The sequence below is a fragment of the Oncorhynchus mykiss genome, chromosome 7 (assembly GCF_013265735.2).
Source record: "Oncorhynchus mykiss isolate Arlee chromosome 7, USDA_OmykA_1.1, whole genome shotgun sequence".
Lineage (NCBI taxonomy): Eukaryota > Metazoa > Chordata > Actinopteri > Salmoniformes > Salmonidae > Oncorhynchus > Oncorhynchus mykiss.
This window is the reverse complement of record NC_048571.1, coordinates 69,667,703-69,683,482: the sequence shown is the minus strand read 5'-3', so window position 1 is coordinate 69,683,482 and position 15,780 is coordinate 69,667,703. Positions and strand designations below refer to the sequence as shown.

Genomic DNA, 15,780 nt, shown 5'->3' with positions numbered 1-15,780 from the left:
GTACCTTGCCATGGGGTAGTCTTCATTGCCTACCCGTATGGCGTACTTGTGTTCCGCTAAGCGTTCCTGAAGGCGTCTCTTCTTCTTCTTCACACACTCACTCACTCACTCACTCACTCACTCACTCACTCACTCACTCACTCACTCACTCACACACACACACACACACACACACACACACACACACACACACACACACACACACACACACACACACACACACACACACCGAGAAGTGCCAGTGTGTGGCTGATATATGGATTCTTCTGGCTGTCAAAGACCACACTGTCTTTTTGACAGAAGAGCTTTGTGAGAGATAGAATGGGTTTTGGGCAATGAGGGAACAGAAATGGTGGCTGCATGGAGTAATCCACAGCTCTCTGTCTGTAACTCAACACATATGAGTTATTCCAGAAAACAATCACATTTAAGAAAACAATAATCCTCTGTAACTTCCACCTCTCCTTAAATAAATAGCACCTCACCAGCAGTCTTTACTGTCACCAGTCAACCTCTCTTTTCTCCTTCCCCGCCCCTCAACACCTGTCCAGCGCTACCCCAGGACGCCCGCGCCATGTACTCACATCGACCCACTGACCGGGAGCGCGCACCAGCCGAAGATGTGATTGCGGCTTCACGGATAGCGAGAGAGGAGGAACAGGGAGTGAGAGAGTGAGAGAGACCTGTACCGCATTACACGAAATAACGAGCACAAGCACACACTTTCACACATGCTACTGCAGAGCTGACACACACAGCGGAGAAAAGAGAGGGAACAGCGAAATATCTGCGGTCACGCCACAGGCACTCAGGTAAGTAAGCAACAGCATTCCTCTAACAGGCTTCTAATAATAGGTCATACTTTCGCATAGTGTCATATTGCCTAGTGGCTAACGGGTTTATGAATATTTGAAGATGTCGAGATTAAATTATGCTGTGAAGGGATGCCGCAGCTTCGGTAAAGATGGTAGATGTTTTCGGTACAGCCATCTGCAGTCGTTCTTGACCGGGTGCAGCCTTCTCACGTTGCCGAGCCTAATGCGCTGCGCATGGATGGATGATGCTGCGGTGGGTTCTTTTTTGCTGCTCTGCGCAGATTATAAACAGGGTCAGTATACAGTTGTTTATTTCCACACACCAGTCACATTTATGTCTTTATAGGTAGTTGTGATGTTTGACACAATATTGAAGGAGACACAATAGCTATTTAATGATTGTCAGCATGGATGTTTTGTTAGGCCGGCAGCTGCGGGCGGGTGGCTGGTACTGTAACTTATGCTACAGATAGAAGGATGATAGCACTCCTCGAAGTGGATGTGAGTGTTGTCGCCACAGAGAGTCTTTGGGGAGGCTGGTCATGCAGAGATAATTCAGGGGTTTCGTTTGGTTATCTGAATCACGTCATGTCACCAAACGAGCTACGCACGGCCCATAGCTCTTCTATTCAGCATTCTGATTGTGATTCATACATCCGCTAGGCCTCTCTGTAAAGACAAATTAGCTAGGCCTACACATTTAATGGTTAATTAACAATAAACGGGTCTTAAATACATCTGGATTAATGTCTAGTAATATGTTAAGGTGCAGTAAAGATAGACCTGACAAAGCTGCAACTGGCTCAAAACAAAGCAGCTGGCCTTGCCCTTAAAGGGGCAATCAGCAGTTGCTACATCCCTTTTTGGACTTCTAAATGAATGACATGATTGCATTGATTATTATAATGTATTTTTTAAAGTATTTTGCCCCTCTTTTTCTCTCTGATTTTGTCATATCCCATTTTGATCTTGTCTCATTGATCTTGTCTCAACTCCCCAACGGGCTCGGGACATACGTCCTCCTAAACATGGCCCGCCAAACCGCTTCTTAACACCCGCATGCTTAACACCGTTCACCTGACGACCGAGGGCAGCCTGCAGGCACCTGGCCCGCCACAAGGAGTCGCTAGAGCGCAATGAACAAAGTAAAGCCCCCCTGACCAAACCCTCCCCTAACCCGGACGCCGCCGGGCCAGTTGCACGCCGCCCTATGGGACTCCTGATCACGGCCGGTTGTGATACAGCCCGGGATCAGACCCGGGTCTGTAGTGACACCTCTCGCACTGTGATGCAGTGCCTTAGACCGCTGCTCCACTTACCCATTGATTCTGGAAGAATATTACTTAGAAATGCATCAACTGTCGTAACCCATCAGAACCCCAAATATACGCTTGTTTACGCCAATGTTTGTTAACAAAGAAAATATAAACAAACACTATATAGCTTCAAAACATGGTTAAAACTATAATTTTGATATCATTGATGGTCAATGCTTGCATCCATAGCTCTGTCTATGAATTTGAGAGTGATTACATTTCTCCAGCTCCATTCCTCAGCTGTTGACCAGGGGTGGGGAGGCCACTTTGTTATTGTTTCTACTGCTGATTGCTGCTTTAACTGCACACAAAACAAATCAAATCAAATTTATTTGTCACATACACATGGTTAGCAGATGTTAATGCGAGTGTAGCGAAATGCTTGTGCTTCTAGTTCCGACAATGCAGTAATAACCAACGAGTAATCTAACCTAACAATTCATAAACTACTACCTTGTACACTCAAGTGTAAAGGGATAAAGAATATGTACATAAAGTTATATGAATGAGTGATGGTACAGAACGGTATAGGCAAGATGCAGTAGATGGTATCGAGTACAGTATATACATATGAGATGAGTAATGTAGGGTATGTAAACAAAGTGGCATAGTTTAAAGTGGCTAGTGATACATGTATTACAAAAAGATGCGGTAGATGATATAGAGTACAGTATATACATATACATATGAGATGAGTAATATAGGGTATGTAAACATTATATTAAGTAGCATTGTTTAAAGTGGCTAGTGATATATTGTCCATCAATTTCCATCAATTCCCATTATTAAAGTGGCTGGAGTTGAGTCAGTGAGTTGGCAGCAGCCACTCAATGTTAGTGGTGGCTGTTTAACATTCTGATGGCCTTGAGATAGAAGCTGTTTTTCAGTCTCTCGGTCCCAGCTTTGATGCACATGTACCTACCTCGCCTTCTGGATGATAGCGGGGTGAACAGGCAGTGGCTCTGGTGGTTGTTGTCCTTGATGATCTTTATGGCCTTCCTGTGACATCGGGTGGTGTAGGTGTCCTGGAGGGCAGGTAGTTTGCCCCCGGTGATGCGTTGTGCAGACCTCACTGCCCTCTGGAGAGCCTTACGGTTGTAAGCGGAGCAGTTGCCGTACCAGGCGGTGATACAGCCAGACAGGATGCTCTCGATTGTGCATCTGTAGAAGTTTGTGAGTGCTTTTGGTGACAAGCCGAATTTCTTCTGCATCCTGAGGTTGAAGAGGTGCTGCTGCGCCTTCTTCACGATGCTGTCTGTGTGGGTGGACCAATTCAGTTTGTCCGTGATGTGTAACTTAAAACTTACTACCCTCTCCACTACTGTCCCATCGATGTTTTTTATTTTATTTTTTTATTTAACCTTTATTTAACCAGGTAGGCAAGTTGAGAACAAGTTCTGTGGATAGGGGGATGTGGATAGGGGGGTGCTCCCTCTGCTGTTTCCTGAAGTCCACAATCATCTCCTTTGTTTTGTTGACGTTGAGTGTGAGGTTATTTTCCTGACACCACACTCCGAGGGCCCTCCCCTCCTCCCTGTAGGCCGTCTCGTCGTTGTTGGTAATCAAGCATACCACTGTAGTGTCGTCCGCAAACTTGATGATTGAGTTGGAGGTGTGCATGGCCACGCAGTCGTTGGTGAACAGGGAGTACATGAGAGGGCTCAGAACGCACCCTTGTGGGGCCCCAGTGTTGAGGATCAGCGGGGTGGAGATGTTGTTACCCACCCTCACCAACTGGGGGCGGCCCGTCAGGAAGTCCAGTACCCAGTTGCACAGGGCGGGGTCGAGACCCAGGGTATCGAGCTTGATGACGAATTTGGAGGGTACTATGGTGTTAAATGCTGAGCTGTCCAGATGGGTTAGGGCAGTGTGCAGTGTGGTTGAGATTGCGTCGTCTGTGGACCTATTTGGGCGGTAAGCAAATTGGAGTGGGTCTAGGGTGTCAGGTATGCTGGAGGTGATATGGTCCTTGACAAGTCTCTCAAAGCACTTCATGATGACGGAAGTGAGTGCTACGGGGCGGTAGTCGTTTAGCTCAGTTACCTTAGCTTTCTTGGGAACAGGGACAATGGTGACCCTCTTGAAGCATGTGGGAACAGCAGACTGGGATAAGGATTGATTGAATATGTCCGTAAACACACCAGCCAGCTAGTCTGCGCATGCTCTGAGGACGCGGCTGGGGATGCCGTCTGGGCCTGCAGCCTTGCGAGGGTTAACACGTTTAAATGTTTTACTCACGTCGGCTGCAGTGAAGGAGAGTCCGCAGGTTTTGGTTGCGGGCCGTGTCAGTGGCACTGTATTGTTCTCAAAGCGGGCAAAAAAAGTTATTTAGTCTGCCTGGGAGCAAGGCATCCTGGTCTGTGACTGGGCTGGTTTTCTTTTTGTAATCCGTGATTGACTGTAGACCCTGCCACATACCTGTATCTGAACCGTTGAATTGTGACTCTACTTTGTCTCTATACTGAAGCTTAGCTTGTTTGATTGCCTTGCGGAGGGAATAGCTACACTGTTTGTATTTGGTCATTTTTCCGGTCACCTTGCCCTGGTTAAAAGCAGTGGTTCGCGCTTTCAGTTTCACACGATTGCTGCTATCAATCCACGGTTTCTGGTTTGGGAATGTTTTAATCGTTGCTATTGGAACTACATCGTCAATGCACCTTCTAATGAACTCGCTCACCGAATCAGCATATTTGTCAATGTTGTTGTTGGAAACATATCCCAGTCCACCTGATCGAAGCAGTCTTGAAGCGTGGAATCAGATTGGTCGGACCAGCGTTGAACAGACCTGAGCGTGGGAGCTTCTTGTTTTAGCTTCTGTCTGTAGGCAGGGAGCAACAAAATGGAGTCGTGGTCAGCTTTTCCGAAAGGAGGGCGGGGGAGGGCCTTATATGCGTCGCGGAAGTTAGAATAGCAATGATCCAAGGATTTACCAGCCCTGGTTGCGCAATCGATATGCTGATACAGTTTAGGGAGTCTTGTTTTCAGATTAGCCTTGTTAAAATCCCCAGCCACAATGAATGCAGCCTCAGGATATGTGGTTTCCAGTTTGCAAAGAGTCAAATAAAGTTCGTTCAGGGCCATCGATGTGTCTGCTTGGGGGGGGAATATGTACGGCTGTGATTATAATCGAAGAGAATTCCCTTGGTAGATAATGCGGTCGACATGTGATTGTGAGGAATTCTAAGTCAGGTGAACAGAAGGACTTGAGTTCCTGTATTTTGTTGCGATCACACCACGTCTCGTTAATCATAAGGCATACTCCTCCGCCCCTCTTCTTACCAGAAAGATGTTTGTTTCTGTCAGCGCGATGCGTGAAGAAACCAGCTGACTGCACCGATTCCATTAGTGTCTCTCGAGTGAGCTATGTTTCCGTGAAGCAAAGAACGTTACAGTCTCTGATGTCTCTTTGGAATGCTACCCTTGCTCGGATTTCATCAACCTTGTTGTCAAGAGACTAGACATTGGCGAGTAGTATGCTAGGGAGTGGTGTGCGATGTGCCCGCCTCCGGAGCCTGACCAGAAGACCGCTTCGTTTCCCTCTTTTACAACGTCTTTGTTTTGGTTCGTCGGCTGGGATCCGATCCATTGTCCTGGGTGGAAGGCAAAACACAGGATCCGCTTCGGGAAAGTCATATTCCTGGTCGTACTGATGGTGAGTTGACGTTGCTCTTATATTCAGTAGTTCTTCCCGACTGTATGTATGAAACCTAAGATTACCTGGGGTACCAATGTAAGAAATAACACGTAAAAAAAACAAAATACTGCATAGTTTCCTAGGAACGTGAAGCGAGGCGGCCATCTCTGTCGGTGCCGGAATTATTATTGAGCAAGAATATAAACGCAACATGCAACAATTTCAACAATTTGACTGATTTACAGTTCATATAAGGAATCAGTCAATTGTAATAAATTCATGAGGCCCTAATCTATGGATTTCACATGACCGGGCAGGGGCATAGCCATGGGTGGGCCTGGGAGCCAGGCCCACCCACTGGGGAGCCGGGCCCAGCCAATCAGAATCAGTTTTTCCCCACAAAAGAGCTTTATTACAGACAGAAATAGTCCTCAGTTTCATCAGCTGTCTGGGTGGCTGATCTCTGACAATCTCGCAGGTGAAGAAGCCGGATGTGGAGGTCCTGGGCTGGCATGGTTACAGGTGGTCTGCAGTTGTGAGGCCAGTTGGACATACTGCCAAATAAAACGACATTGGAGGCTACTCATGGTAGAGAAATGAACATTAAATACTCTTAAACAGCTCTTTTTGACATTCCTGCAGTCAGCATGCCAATTGCACACTCCCTCAACGCTCCCTTGAGACATCTACAGCGAGTGAAAAAAGTATCCCCTGCTGATTTTGTACGTTTGCCCACTGACAAAGAAATGATCAGTCTATAATTTTAATGGTAGGTTTATTTGAACAGTGAGAGGTAACAACAACAAAATCTGCATGTCAAAAATGTTATAAATTGATTTGCATTTTAATGAGGGAAATAAGTACTTGACCCCCTCTGAATCAGAAAGATTTCTGGCTCCCAGGTGTCTTTTATACAGGTAACGAGCTGAGATTAGGAGCACACTCTTAAAGGGAGTGCTCCTAATCTCAGTTTGTTACCTGTATAAAAGACACCTGTCCACAGAAGCAATCAATCAATCAGATTCCAAACTCTCCACCTTGGCCTAGACCAAAGAGCTCTCCAAGGATGTCAGGGACAAGATTGTAGACCTACACAAAGCTGGAATGGGCTACAAGACCATCGACAAGCAGCTTGGTGAGAAGGTGACAACAGTTGGTGCGATTATTCGCAAATGGAAGAAACACTAATGAACTGTCAATCTCCCTCGGCCTGGGGCTCCATGCAAGATCTCACCTCGTGGATTTGCAATGATAATGAGAACGGTGAGGAATCAGCCCAGAACTACACGGGAGGATCTTGTCAATGATCTCAAGGCAGCTGGGACCATAGTCACCAAGAAAACAATTGGTAACACACTACTCCATGAAGGACTGAAATCCTGCAGCAGTGGAAACATTATGCTTTGGGGGTGTTTTTCTGCTAAGGGGACAGGACAACTTCACTTCATCAAAGGGACCATGTACCGTCAAATCTTGGGTGAGAACCTCCTTCCCTCAGCCAGGGCATTGAAAATGGGTCATGGATGGGTATTCCAGCATGACAATGACCCAAAACACACGGCCAAGGCAACAAAGGAGTGGTTTCAAGAAGAAGCACATTAAGGTCCTGGAGTGGCCTAGCCAGTCTTCAGACCGTAATCCCATAGAAAATCTGTGGAGGGAGCTGAAGGTTCGAGTTGCCAAACGTCAGCCTCGAAACCTTGATGACTTGGAGAAGATCTGCAAAGAGGAGAGGGACAAAATCCCTCCTGAGATGTGTGCAAACCTGGTGGCCAACTACAAGAAATGTCTGACCTCTGTGATTGCCAACAAGGGTTTTGTCACCAAGTACTAACTCATTATTGCAGGGGGGTCAAATACTTATTTCCCTCATTAAAATGCAAATCAATTTATAACATTTTTGACATGTGTTTTTCTGGATTTTGTTGTTGTTATTGTTCAAATAAACCTACCATTAAAATTATAGACTGATCATTTCTTTGTCAGTGGGCAAACGTACAAAATCAGCAGGGGATCAAATACATTTTTTCCCTCACTTTATATATATAAATACACCCGTGACACAAGTCAGCATTCCATCCATGTCTGTGGCCATCAGAAGATGTGGAAAACGGCCACTAGGGGCAACAGTGAGTGTTGTTACGTTCATGTAGGTTTTGGTTTTGCTAAGGCTTTGGGGATGGCAGATGGACGTTTCAATCTGCCTCAAGTGCTAAAGGTTGCAATAGAAAGTTGTTTTTGTGATTTATTTTTTAAGCCTGTTCCAAACCTTAACCCTTACCTTAACCATTCAGAGTTAATAATGCCTAACCATAAGATTTGGAGTTAAAGCCTGAACTTAACCCTAACCTTAAAAATGTCCTTTATTTTGACAGTTATCTGTAGCAGCAGGCTACACAATGGAACAGCTGGATACGGGAAATGGCTAGAGGCGCGCAAAACGGAAAATACCATTGGGGATAAAGAATGTCACAATTTCATGAGTACAACATCTAAAGACCTGCATCACTATACTAAAAGGATGTATTTGGGTGTTTTTGGAGCCTTTGTTCAAGTTTTTTGGGGCCCCTACACAACAAGGATAAGGAAGTGATTTGCTGTTTGGAGTAGGTTTTATCAAAAATGTTAAATGTTACATCAAAAGATTTGGTGGTAAGAATGAAAACATATCATTTAATGGAGTATCTTACATTGTTCTTGTCTATTACTGTTCTGTACTCTGTCATGTATTTGTACATCTTATGTGGACCCCAGTAAGCGTAGCTGCTGCCTATGAAGTAGTTAATGGGGATCCTAATAAACTAAACTCCCAGCAGGCAGTCTCTGGCACAGCTTAAATACAGCAGCAGAACTGGGCACATGTCATCTGGAACTATAACTAAGACCCCCTTCACATTCACTGACTGACTGGCACACTGACAAATTCCTATTGAATAGAATTACTAAAGGAGCATGGATTTGGAGATAGCACAATGGAGATAGCAACATTAGTAGACAGATGTTTCCCTCTATAGCCCTTACAATAGACAGACAGACAGACAGACAGACAGACAGACAGACAGATGTTTCCTTCTATAGCCCTTACAACAGACAGACAGACAGACAGATGTTTCCTTCTATAGCCCTTACAACAGACAGACAGACAGACAGATGTTTCCCTCTATAGCCCTTACAACAGACAGACAGACAGATGTTTCCCTCTATAGCCCTTACGACAGACAGACAGACAGATGTTTCCCTCTATAGCCCTTACAACAGGCAGACAGACAGATGTTTCCCTCTATAGCCCTTACAACAGACAGACAGACAGATGTTTCCCTCTATAGCCCTTACAACAGAAAGACAGACAGATGTTTCCCTCTATAGCCCTTACAACAGACAGACAGACAGATGTTTCCCTCTATAGCCCTTACAACAGACAGACAGACAGATGTTTCCCTCTATAGCCCTTACAACAGACAGACAGACAGATGTTTCCCTCTATAGCCCTTACGACAGACAGACATACAGATGTTTACTTCTATAGCCCTTACAACAGACAGACAGACAGATGTTTCCCTCTATAGCCCTTACGAAAGACAGACAGACAGATGTTTCCCTCTATAGCCCTTACGACAGACAGACAGACAGACAGATGTTTCCCTCTATAGCCCTTACAACAGACAGACAGACAGACAGATGTTTCCCTCTATAGCCCTTACAACAGACAGACAGACAGATGTTTCCCTCTATAGCCCTTACGACAGACAGACAGACAGACAGATGTTTCCCTCTATAGCCCCTATGACAGACAGACAGACAGATGTTTCCCTCTATAGCCCTTACGACAGACAGACAGACAGATGTTTCCTTCTATAGCCCTTATGACAGACAGACAGACAGATGTTTCCCTCTATAGCCCTTGCGACAGACAGACAGACAGACAGATGTTTCCCTCTATAGCCCTTACGACAGACAGACAGACAGATGTTTCCCTCTATAGCCCTTACGACAGTCAGACAGACAGATGTTTCCCTCTATAGCCCTTACGACAGACAGACAGACAGACAGACAGATGTTTCCCTCTATGGCCCTTACAACAGACAGGCAGACAGACAGATGTTTCCCTCTATGGCCCTTACAACAGACAGACAGATGTTTCCCTCTATAGCCCTTACAACAGACAGACAGACAGATGTTTCCCTCTATAGCCCTTACAACAGACAGACAGACAGACAGATGTTTCCTTCTATAGCCCTTACAACAGACAGACAGACAGATGTTTCCCTCTATAGCCCTTACGACAGACAGACAGACAGATGTTTCCCTCTATAGCCCTTACAACAGACAGACAGACAGACAGATGTTTCCCTCTATAGCCCTTACAACAGACAGACAGACAGACAGACAGATGTTTCCCTCTATAGCCCTTACGACAGACAGACAGACAGATGGAATTAACATGATAATATCTTTATCTAATAAGATGCCAACATTTTGCTTTTGGTCTATTAAGGAAGGATCCTGGTCTGAATTGGGAGTCAGAAATTAAGGGACGAAGGATCCTGGTCTGAATTGGGAGTCAGAAAGTAAGGGACGAAGGATCCTGGTCTGAATTGGGAGTCAGAAAGTAAGGGACGAAGGATCCTGGTCTGAACTAACTGAATTACTTAGACATCAGTCCAGTAAAAAAGTCAAGAAGAGATTTGAGTTCAACATTATGCCTGTAGGCTAGAGAAGATTCTGTCCCCACTAATTTCGCCTGACCACATACATAGCTTCTGTTTTTTTTGCAAACATACAGACAGACCCATCAGAATAAGATTATATTCCCTGCTTCTCAACTCAACTGATCCTCTGCCATATTATTTTGGTTATGAATGAAAGATGCCAGGTTTGAATGGTAGCCAGCCAGGACTGTGAACTGGAGCTGGGCTCTCTTCTAGCTATGGAGAGACCGTCTTTAGTGTGGGGATATGGATCTGTCATCAACCCCTTTATGGATACATTTTGTCAGTCCTTCTCTTAGCCTATAGGTCAAGAGGACCCTTTCACATATGAATACACACGCACACATATACACACACACACACACACACACACACACATACACACACACACACACACACACACACACAAACAATGCCTCATCAAGAAGGGAAATCAAACCCTTGAATTCGGATGTGGTCTGTTTGACGGCAGGCTGTGGGTTTCCTCTGATTAACAACAGAAGGAGAGATGCGTGTGATGATTTGGAGACAATGGCAGATGTGTTGTCAGGCTTCAAAGACATGTAAGAGTCCAAATCAGTCACAGTTCCTATAACCCCAGATATGTCATGTCGGTCTATAAACTCCGTAGCAACAGTAGTTGTCAGAGGGAAAGGTGGAGCTAATCCCATATTGCTAACACCTACCAAATCAGTTCAGATCTATACGCATAGTGAGTAGGGACTAGGAGTTCATTTGGAATTTGGCAACAACCAGGGTCGAGTGGTTGTTGGTCTTGTGATCTTATTGTTGATGGGGATTTATCTCTGTGTTGCAGTACACATGTTTCACCACCAAGTGCTGCTGTTTCATTTTCTGAACAGTGTTGTTCTCTACTGGTGTCAGAACTTCTCTAGTCTCTGCTGAATGCCTTTTGAATGTTGATGGCTGATATCTGAACTCGATCAAGTCAAACATTACAGCTTTGCTCCAATTGAGGGTAGTGAGTAGGTACATGCTAGATGGTTCACCACCATTACCTCACATATCCTTTGTGTTTGATTCCAATCTGAGAGTCAAATCTAGAAACTGTGTGTGTGTTTACCACTTACACAAGCAGGTGCCCAAACCCCAGTCACATACTGGCTGTATATGTGCTTCTTTGTTTCTGTGTACATTATATGTGTGTTGGTCCATCCGACCATCTTATCGCAGTCCCTCACAATGTTCTGGGCCATATGGCCTCTCTTTCAGTGATCCCCTTGTATGCTAGCATGCTGTTAGCTGTTAGCTGATTGGAGCACTGCATTGTGGTCAGTCTTGGCCTGGCCAGGAGGTTGTGGGGAGACCCGCGGAGGTGCGCAGCGATAGGTTAATGAAATCTGCATTAGAGAACCCTGCTGTCCTCTCAGTGGCTTATCTGGCACTGTGTGAGTGTGTATGTGTGTGGCTTTCCTCTCCATAGCTTAGCTGGCATTGAACTGAGCCAGACCGCTAGAAGTACTGCAGATTTTAATTCAGACCTTGGCACTCAAGTCTCATTCTGTAGGTCAGGAAGATACAATCTCATTCAGACACAGAATGAGTTGTTTATACCAGAAAGCATGCACACATGCATGAATCAGTCGTCCTATCATGAGAAATGTGTCTTTCTCTTTCTTCCTTCCCCAGAGAAAGAGAGAGAGAAGCATTGTGTGCTCTCTGCTGCTTCTCTGCACGTAGCACTGCAACATTGGGACATGCATATTTATCAAGGACAAATCTGACAGAGGACTTTTCAGTTTTGATAAGGACAAAAGCAGTGCAGGAAAACTCTGTTCAGATAAGTTACTAACACATTACATGAATGCCAAATAGATCTTGCTTTTAGATACTGTGTTTAACTTCTGGTTTTACCTATTTTATTATTTTCTATTCTATTCTTAAACCAAATATTACTAAGCGCTAACTTATAGTGTTCTATTCTGTTTTCTTTTATCCTACATGTTAGGAGACACATATTTTGTGTGTGCCTGTATGTGTGTATGGCTCTGTGTGTGCTGTATGTGTGTATGGCTCTGTGTGTGTCTGTATGTGTGTATGGCTCTGTGTGTGTCTGTATGTGTGTATTGCTCTGTGTGTGTCTGTATGTGTGTATTGCTCTGTGTGTGTCTGTGTGCTGGTTTGTTTCATTAGGCTCATCTGTAGGTAGCATCTGGTGTTCTTCAGAGAGGAAAATAGCCTATAGTGAATCCTTTATAGTTAATCATTACTAGTCTGTCTATAGCCTCTTGGTGAGTGCAGGAAATCTGCTACACTAGCTACTGGTACAACAATTTAGACTCCATTTTTATTGAGGTTAGAAAATATTTGGAAAACGATGAAAAGTAATATTTTTATGATGCTGTTACTCTAAAAGCACCGTTTAGTAGTTTTGAATTTCATGTCAAATCAATCAATGAATCAATCAATGAAAGAAAGAAATACCTGCTTTTTGTCTAAGGTAGTTTTGTATAAAGACATTGACCACTTTCCTCACACTTTGATGATGTTCATCATATTTTCTAAAATATTATGCTATTTTGTGCCAAAGCATTATTTATTTATTCTGGGTATGGCATTTGAATGAGAGTGATCATTCATTTCATTGTATTTATTTAGCCAGGGTAGTCATCAGCAACAATTGCCACTGTTTTCTAGGGACTTCTGGGTTCATCAGACACACAAAGCCCTAAACCGACCTTCCTTCCTGTTGAAGTCGGAAGTTTACATACACTTTAGCCAAATACATTTAAAATCGTTTTTTCACAATTCCTGAAATATAATCCTAGTAACAATTCCCTGTTTTAGGTCAGTTAGGATCACCACTTTATTTTAAGAATGTGAAATGTCAGAATAATAGGAGAGAGAATGATTTATTTCAGCTTGTATTTCTTTCATAACATTCCCAGTTGGTCAGAAGATTACATACAGTCAATTAGTATTTGGTAGCGTTGCCTTTAAATTGTTTAACTTGGATCAAACGTTTCGGGTAGGTTTCCACAAGCTTCCCACAATAAATTGGGTGAATTTTGGCCCATTCCTCCTGACAGAGCTGGTGTAACTGAGTCAGGTTTGTAGGCCTGTTCATCTCTAGGAGACAGAACGCGTCTCCTTCCTGAGCGTTATGCCGGCTGCGTGGTCCCATGGTGTTTATACTTGCATGCTATTGTTTGTACAGATGAATGTGGTACCTTCAGGCGTTTGGAAATTGCTCCCAAGGATGAACCAGACTTGTGGAGGTCTCCTAGACTTGTGGAGGTCTTCTAGACTTGTGGAGGTCTTGGCTGATTTCTATTGATTTTCCCATGATGTCACGCAAAGAGGTACTGAGTTTGAAGGTAGGCCTTGAAATACATCCACAGGTACCCCTCCAATTGGCTCAAATTATGTCAATTAGCCTATCAGAAGCTTCTAAAGCCATGACATTATTTTCTGGAATTTTCCAAGTTGTTTAAAGGCACAGTCAACTTAGTCTATGTAAACTTCTGACCCACCGGAATTGTGACACAGTGAAGTAATCTGTCTGTGAACAATTGTTGGAAAAATGACTTGTGTCAGGCACAAAGTAATTGTCCTAACCAACTTGACACAACTATAGTTTGTTAACAAGACATTTGTGGATGTCACATCTTCCGCCGAAGTCGGCTCCTCTCCTTGTTCGGGCGGCATTCGGCCGAACATTTGTTTTGTCTTGTCCCATACACACCTGGTTTTCATTCCCTAATCATTCTACATGTATTTAGTCCTCTGGATCCCATCATGTATTTGTGTGTAATTGTTTGTTTTGTATTGTGGATTATTGTCGGGCGCTTTACTTTTGTCATGTTCTGTGTTTTTGGCACGTTATTGTTTTTATGTTCTGTGTTTTTGGCACGTTATTGTTTTTATGGTCTGTGTTTTTGGCACGTTATTGTTTTTATGTGCTGTGTATTTTGGAACGGAATTAAAGTGCCCCTGTTCACTACACTCTGCACTCCTGCACCTGACTTTGCCTCCCGTACACACCTTTGACAGTGGAGTGTTTGAAAAATGAGTTTTAATGACTCCAACATAAGTGTATGTAAACTTCTGACTTACAACTGTGTATATATATATATATATATATATATATATATAGTATAACCAGTTGTACATTTACCGTTAATTCCCATAATTTCTATTCTACAATGTTTGTTTGGTTACTGTAATTTCTGTTGAATGCATTAATATATTATTATTGCAGTCTTACCGTTGTCATTTTAGGAGTGGTGTCGTGGAAATTCTAATCAATAATGAGGAGAGACAAGGTGAATCACCAATCAGGATATTACTTTATTCAAAATGTATTAATAACAATGATTAATTATTGCAATAATGAAGCTTGTCAACGACCCACCTGTAGGTGATTCGTTGAGAGCCCAACGAGCAGATTTGAGCCACAGCATTTTATAGCAAAATCCATCCTCCTGAATGTTCATGACAAACATTAGAAGTATGGAATGGGTCACAAGGTTTTGATTCGTATGAAAGATACTAATAATTCACAGCAAACATTATCTGCTGTAAAGACTGCTGTCATTGTGTAGAATGCAGGGTCTGGCCCCCAAAACAAAGTTCCTCTCATCATTATCCATACTGGAGCCATCTCCACCCTGGTACCTCCCAGCACATAAACACCAACTCATGCTATGGAATGCGGTCTTGTTAGGTTTATCACCCAAAGACATCGTAGTTCTTCTGTCAGTGTTAAATCTCCCAGAGGCCCATCCTCAGTAGAACACACACAGATGAGAGTATTCTAAGAACCCACTATTCTGTTGCATAAAACAACCATTTGATGCAATTACAGTATTATAACATAATCTTGCAATTTTGCTCTCACAGTGGACACGTTATTTGCAGAGCGCACAACCTAGGCTACAGTTGTGTGACACACATTTTTAGTTTATTTAATTCCATTTACAAGTCCCCATTAGCTCCTGCCAAGGCAACAGCTACTCTTTTTAATGTTTTATTTTATTTGACCTTTTAACCTTTATTTAACTAGGCAAGTCAGGGTTCTACTCATCCAGGGGTCCAGCAAAATGAAGGCAGTTATACATTTTTTAAAAACATTACAATATATTCACAACAGATTTTATAACACATGTGTGCCCTTAGGCCCCTACTCTACTACGTAACGTTTGTTCAACTAGGCAAGTCAGTTAAGAACAAATTCTTATTTACAATGACGGCCTAGGAACAGTGGGTTGACTGCCTTGTTCAGGGGCAGAAGGACAGATTTTTACCTTGTCAGCTCGGGGATTCGATCTAGCAACCTTTCGGCC

The 15,780-nt window shown here is 43.6% G+C and overlaps 1 protein-coding gene across 1 annotated transcript in view; it reads left to right on the top strand.

Annotated features, from left to right (window-relative positions):
* Window positions 1–631: 631 nt before the first annotated feature.
* The window catches only part of LOC110528361 (neurofascin), a 128,693-nt gene continuing 113,544 nt past the window's right edge, over window positions 632–15,780 (top strand). The window contains exon 1 of the mRNA XM_036983948.1: window positions 632–812. The gene's annotated coding sequence lies outside the window, so the exon portion shown is untranslated. The remainder of the gene's footprint in view (window positions 813–15,780) is intronic.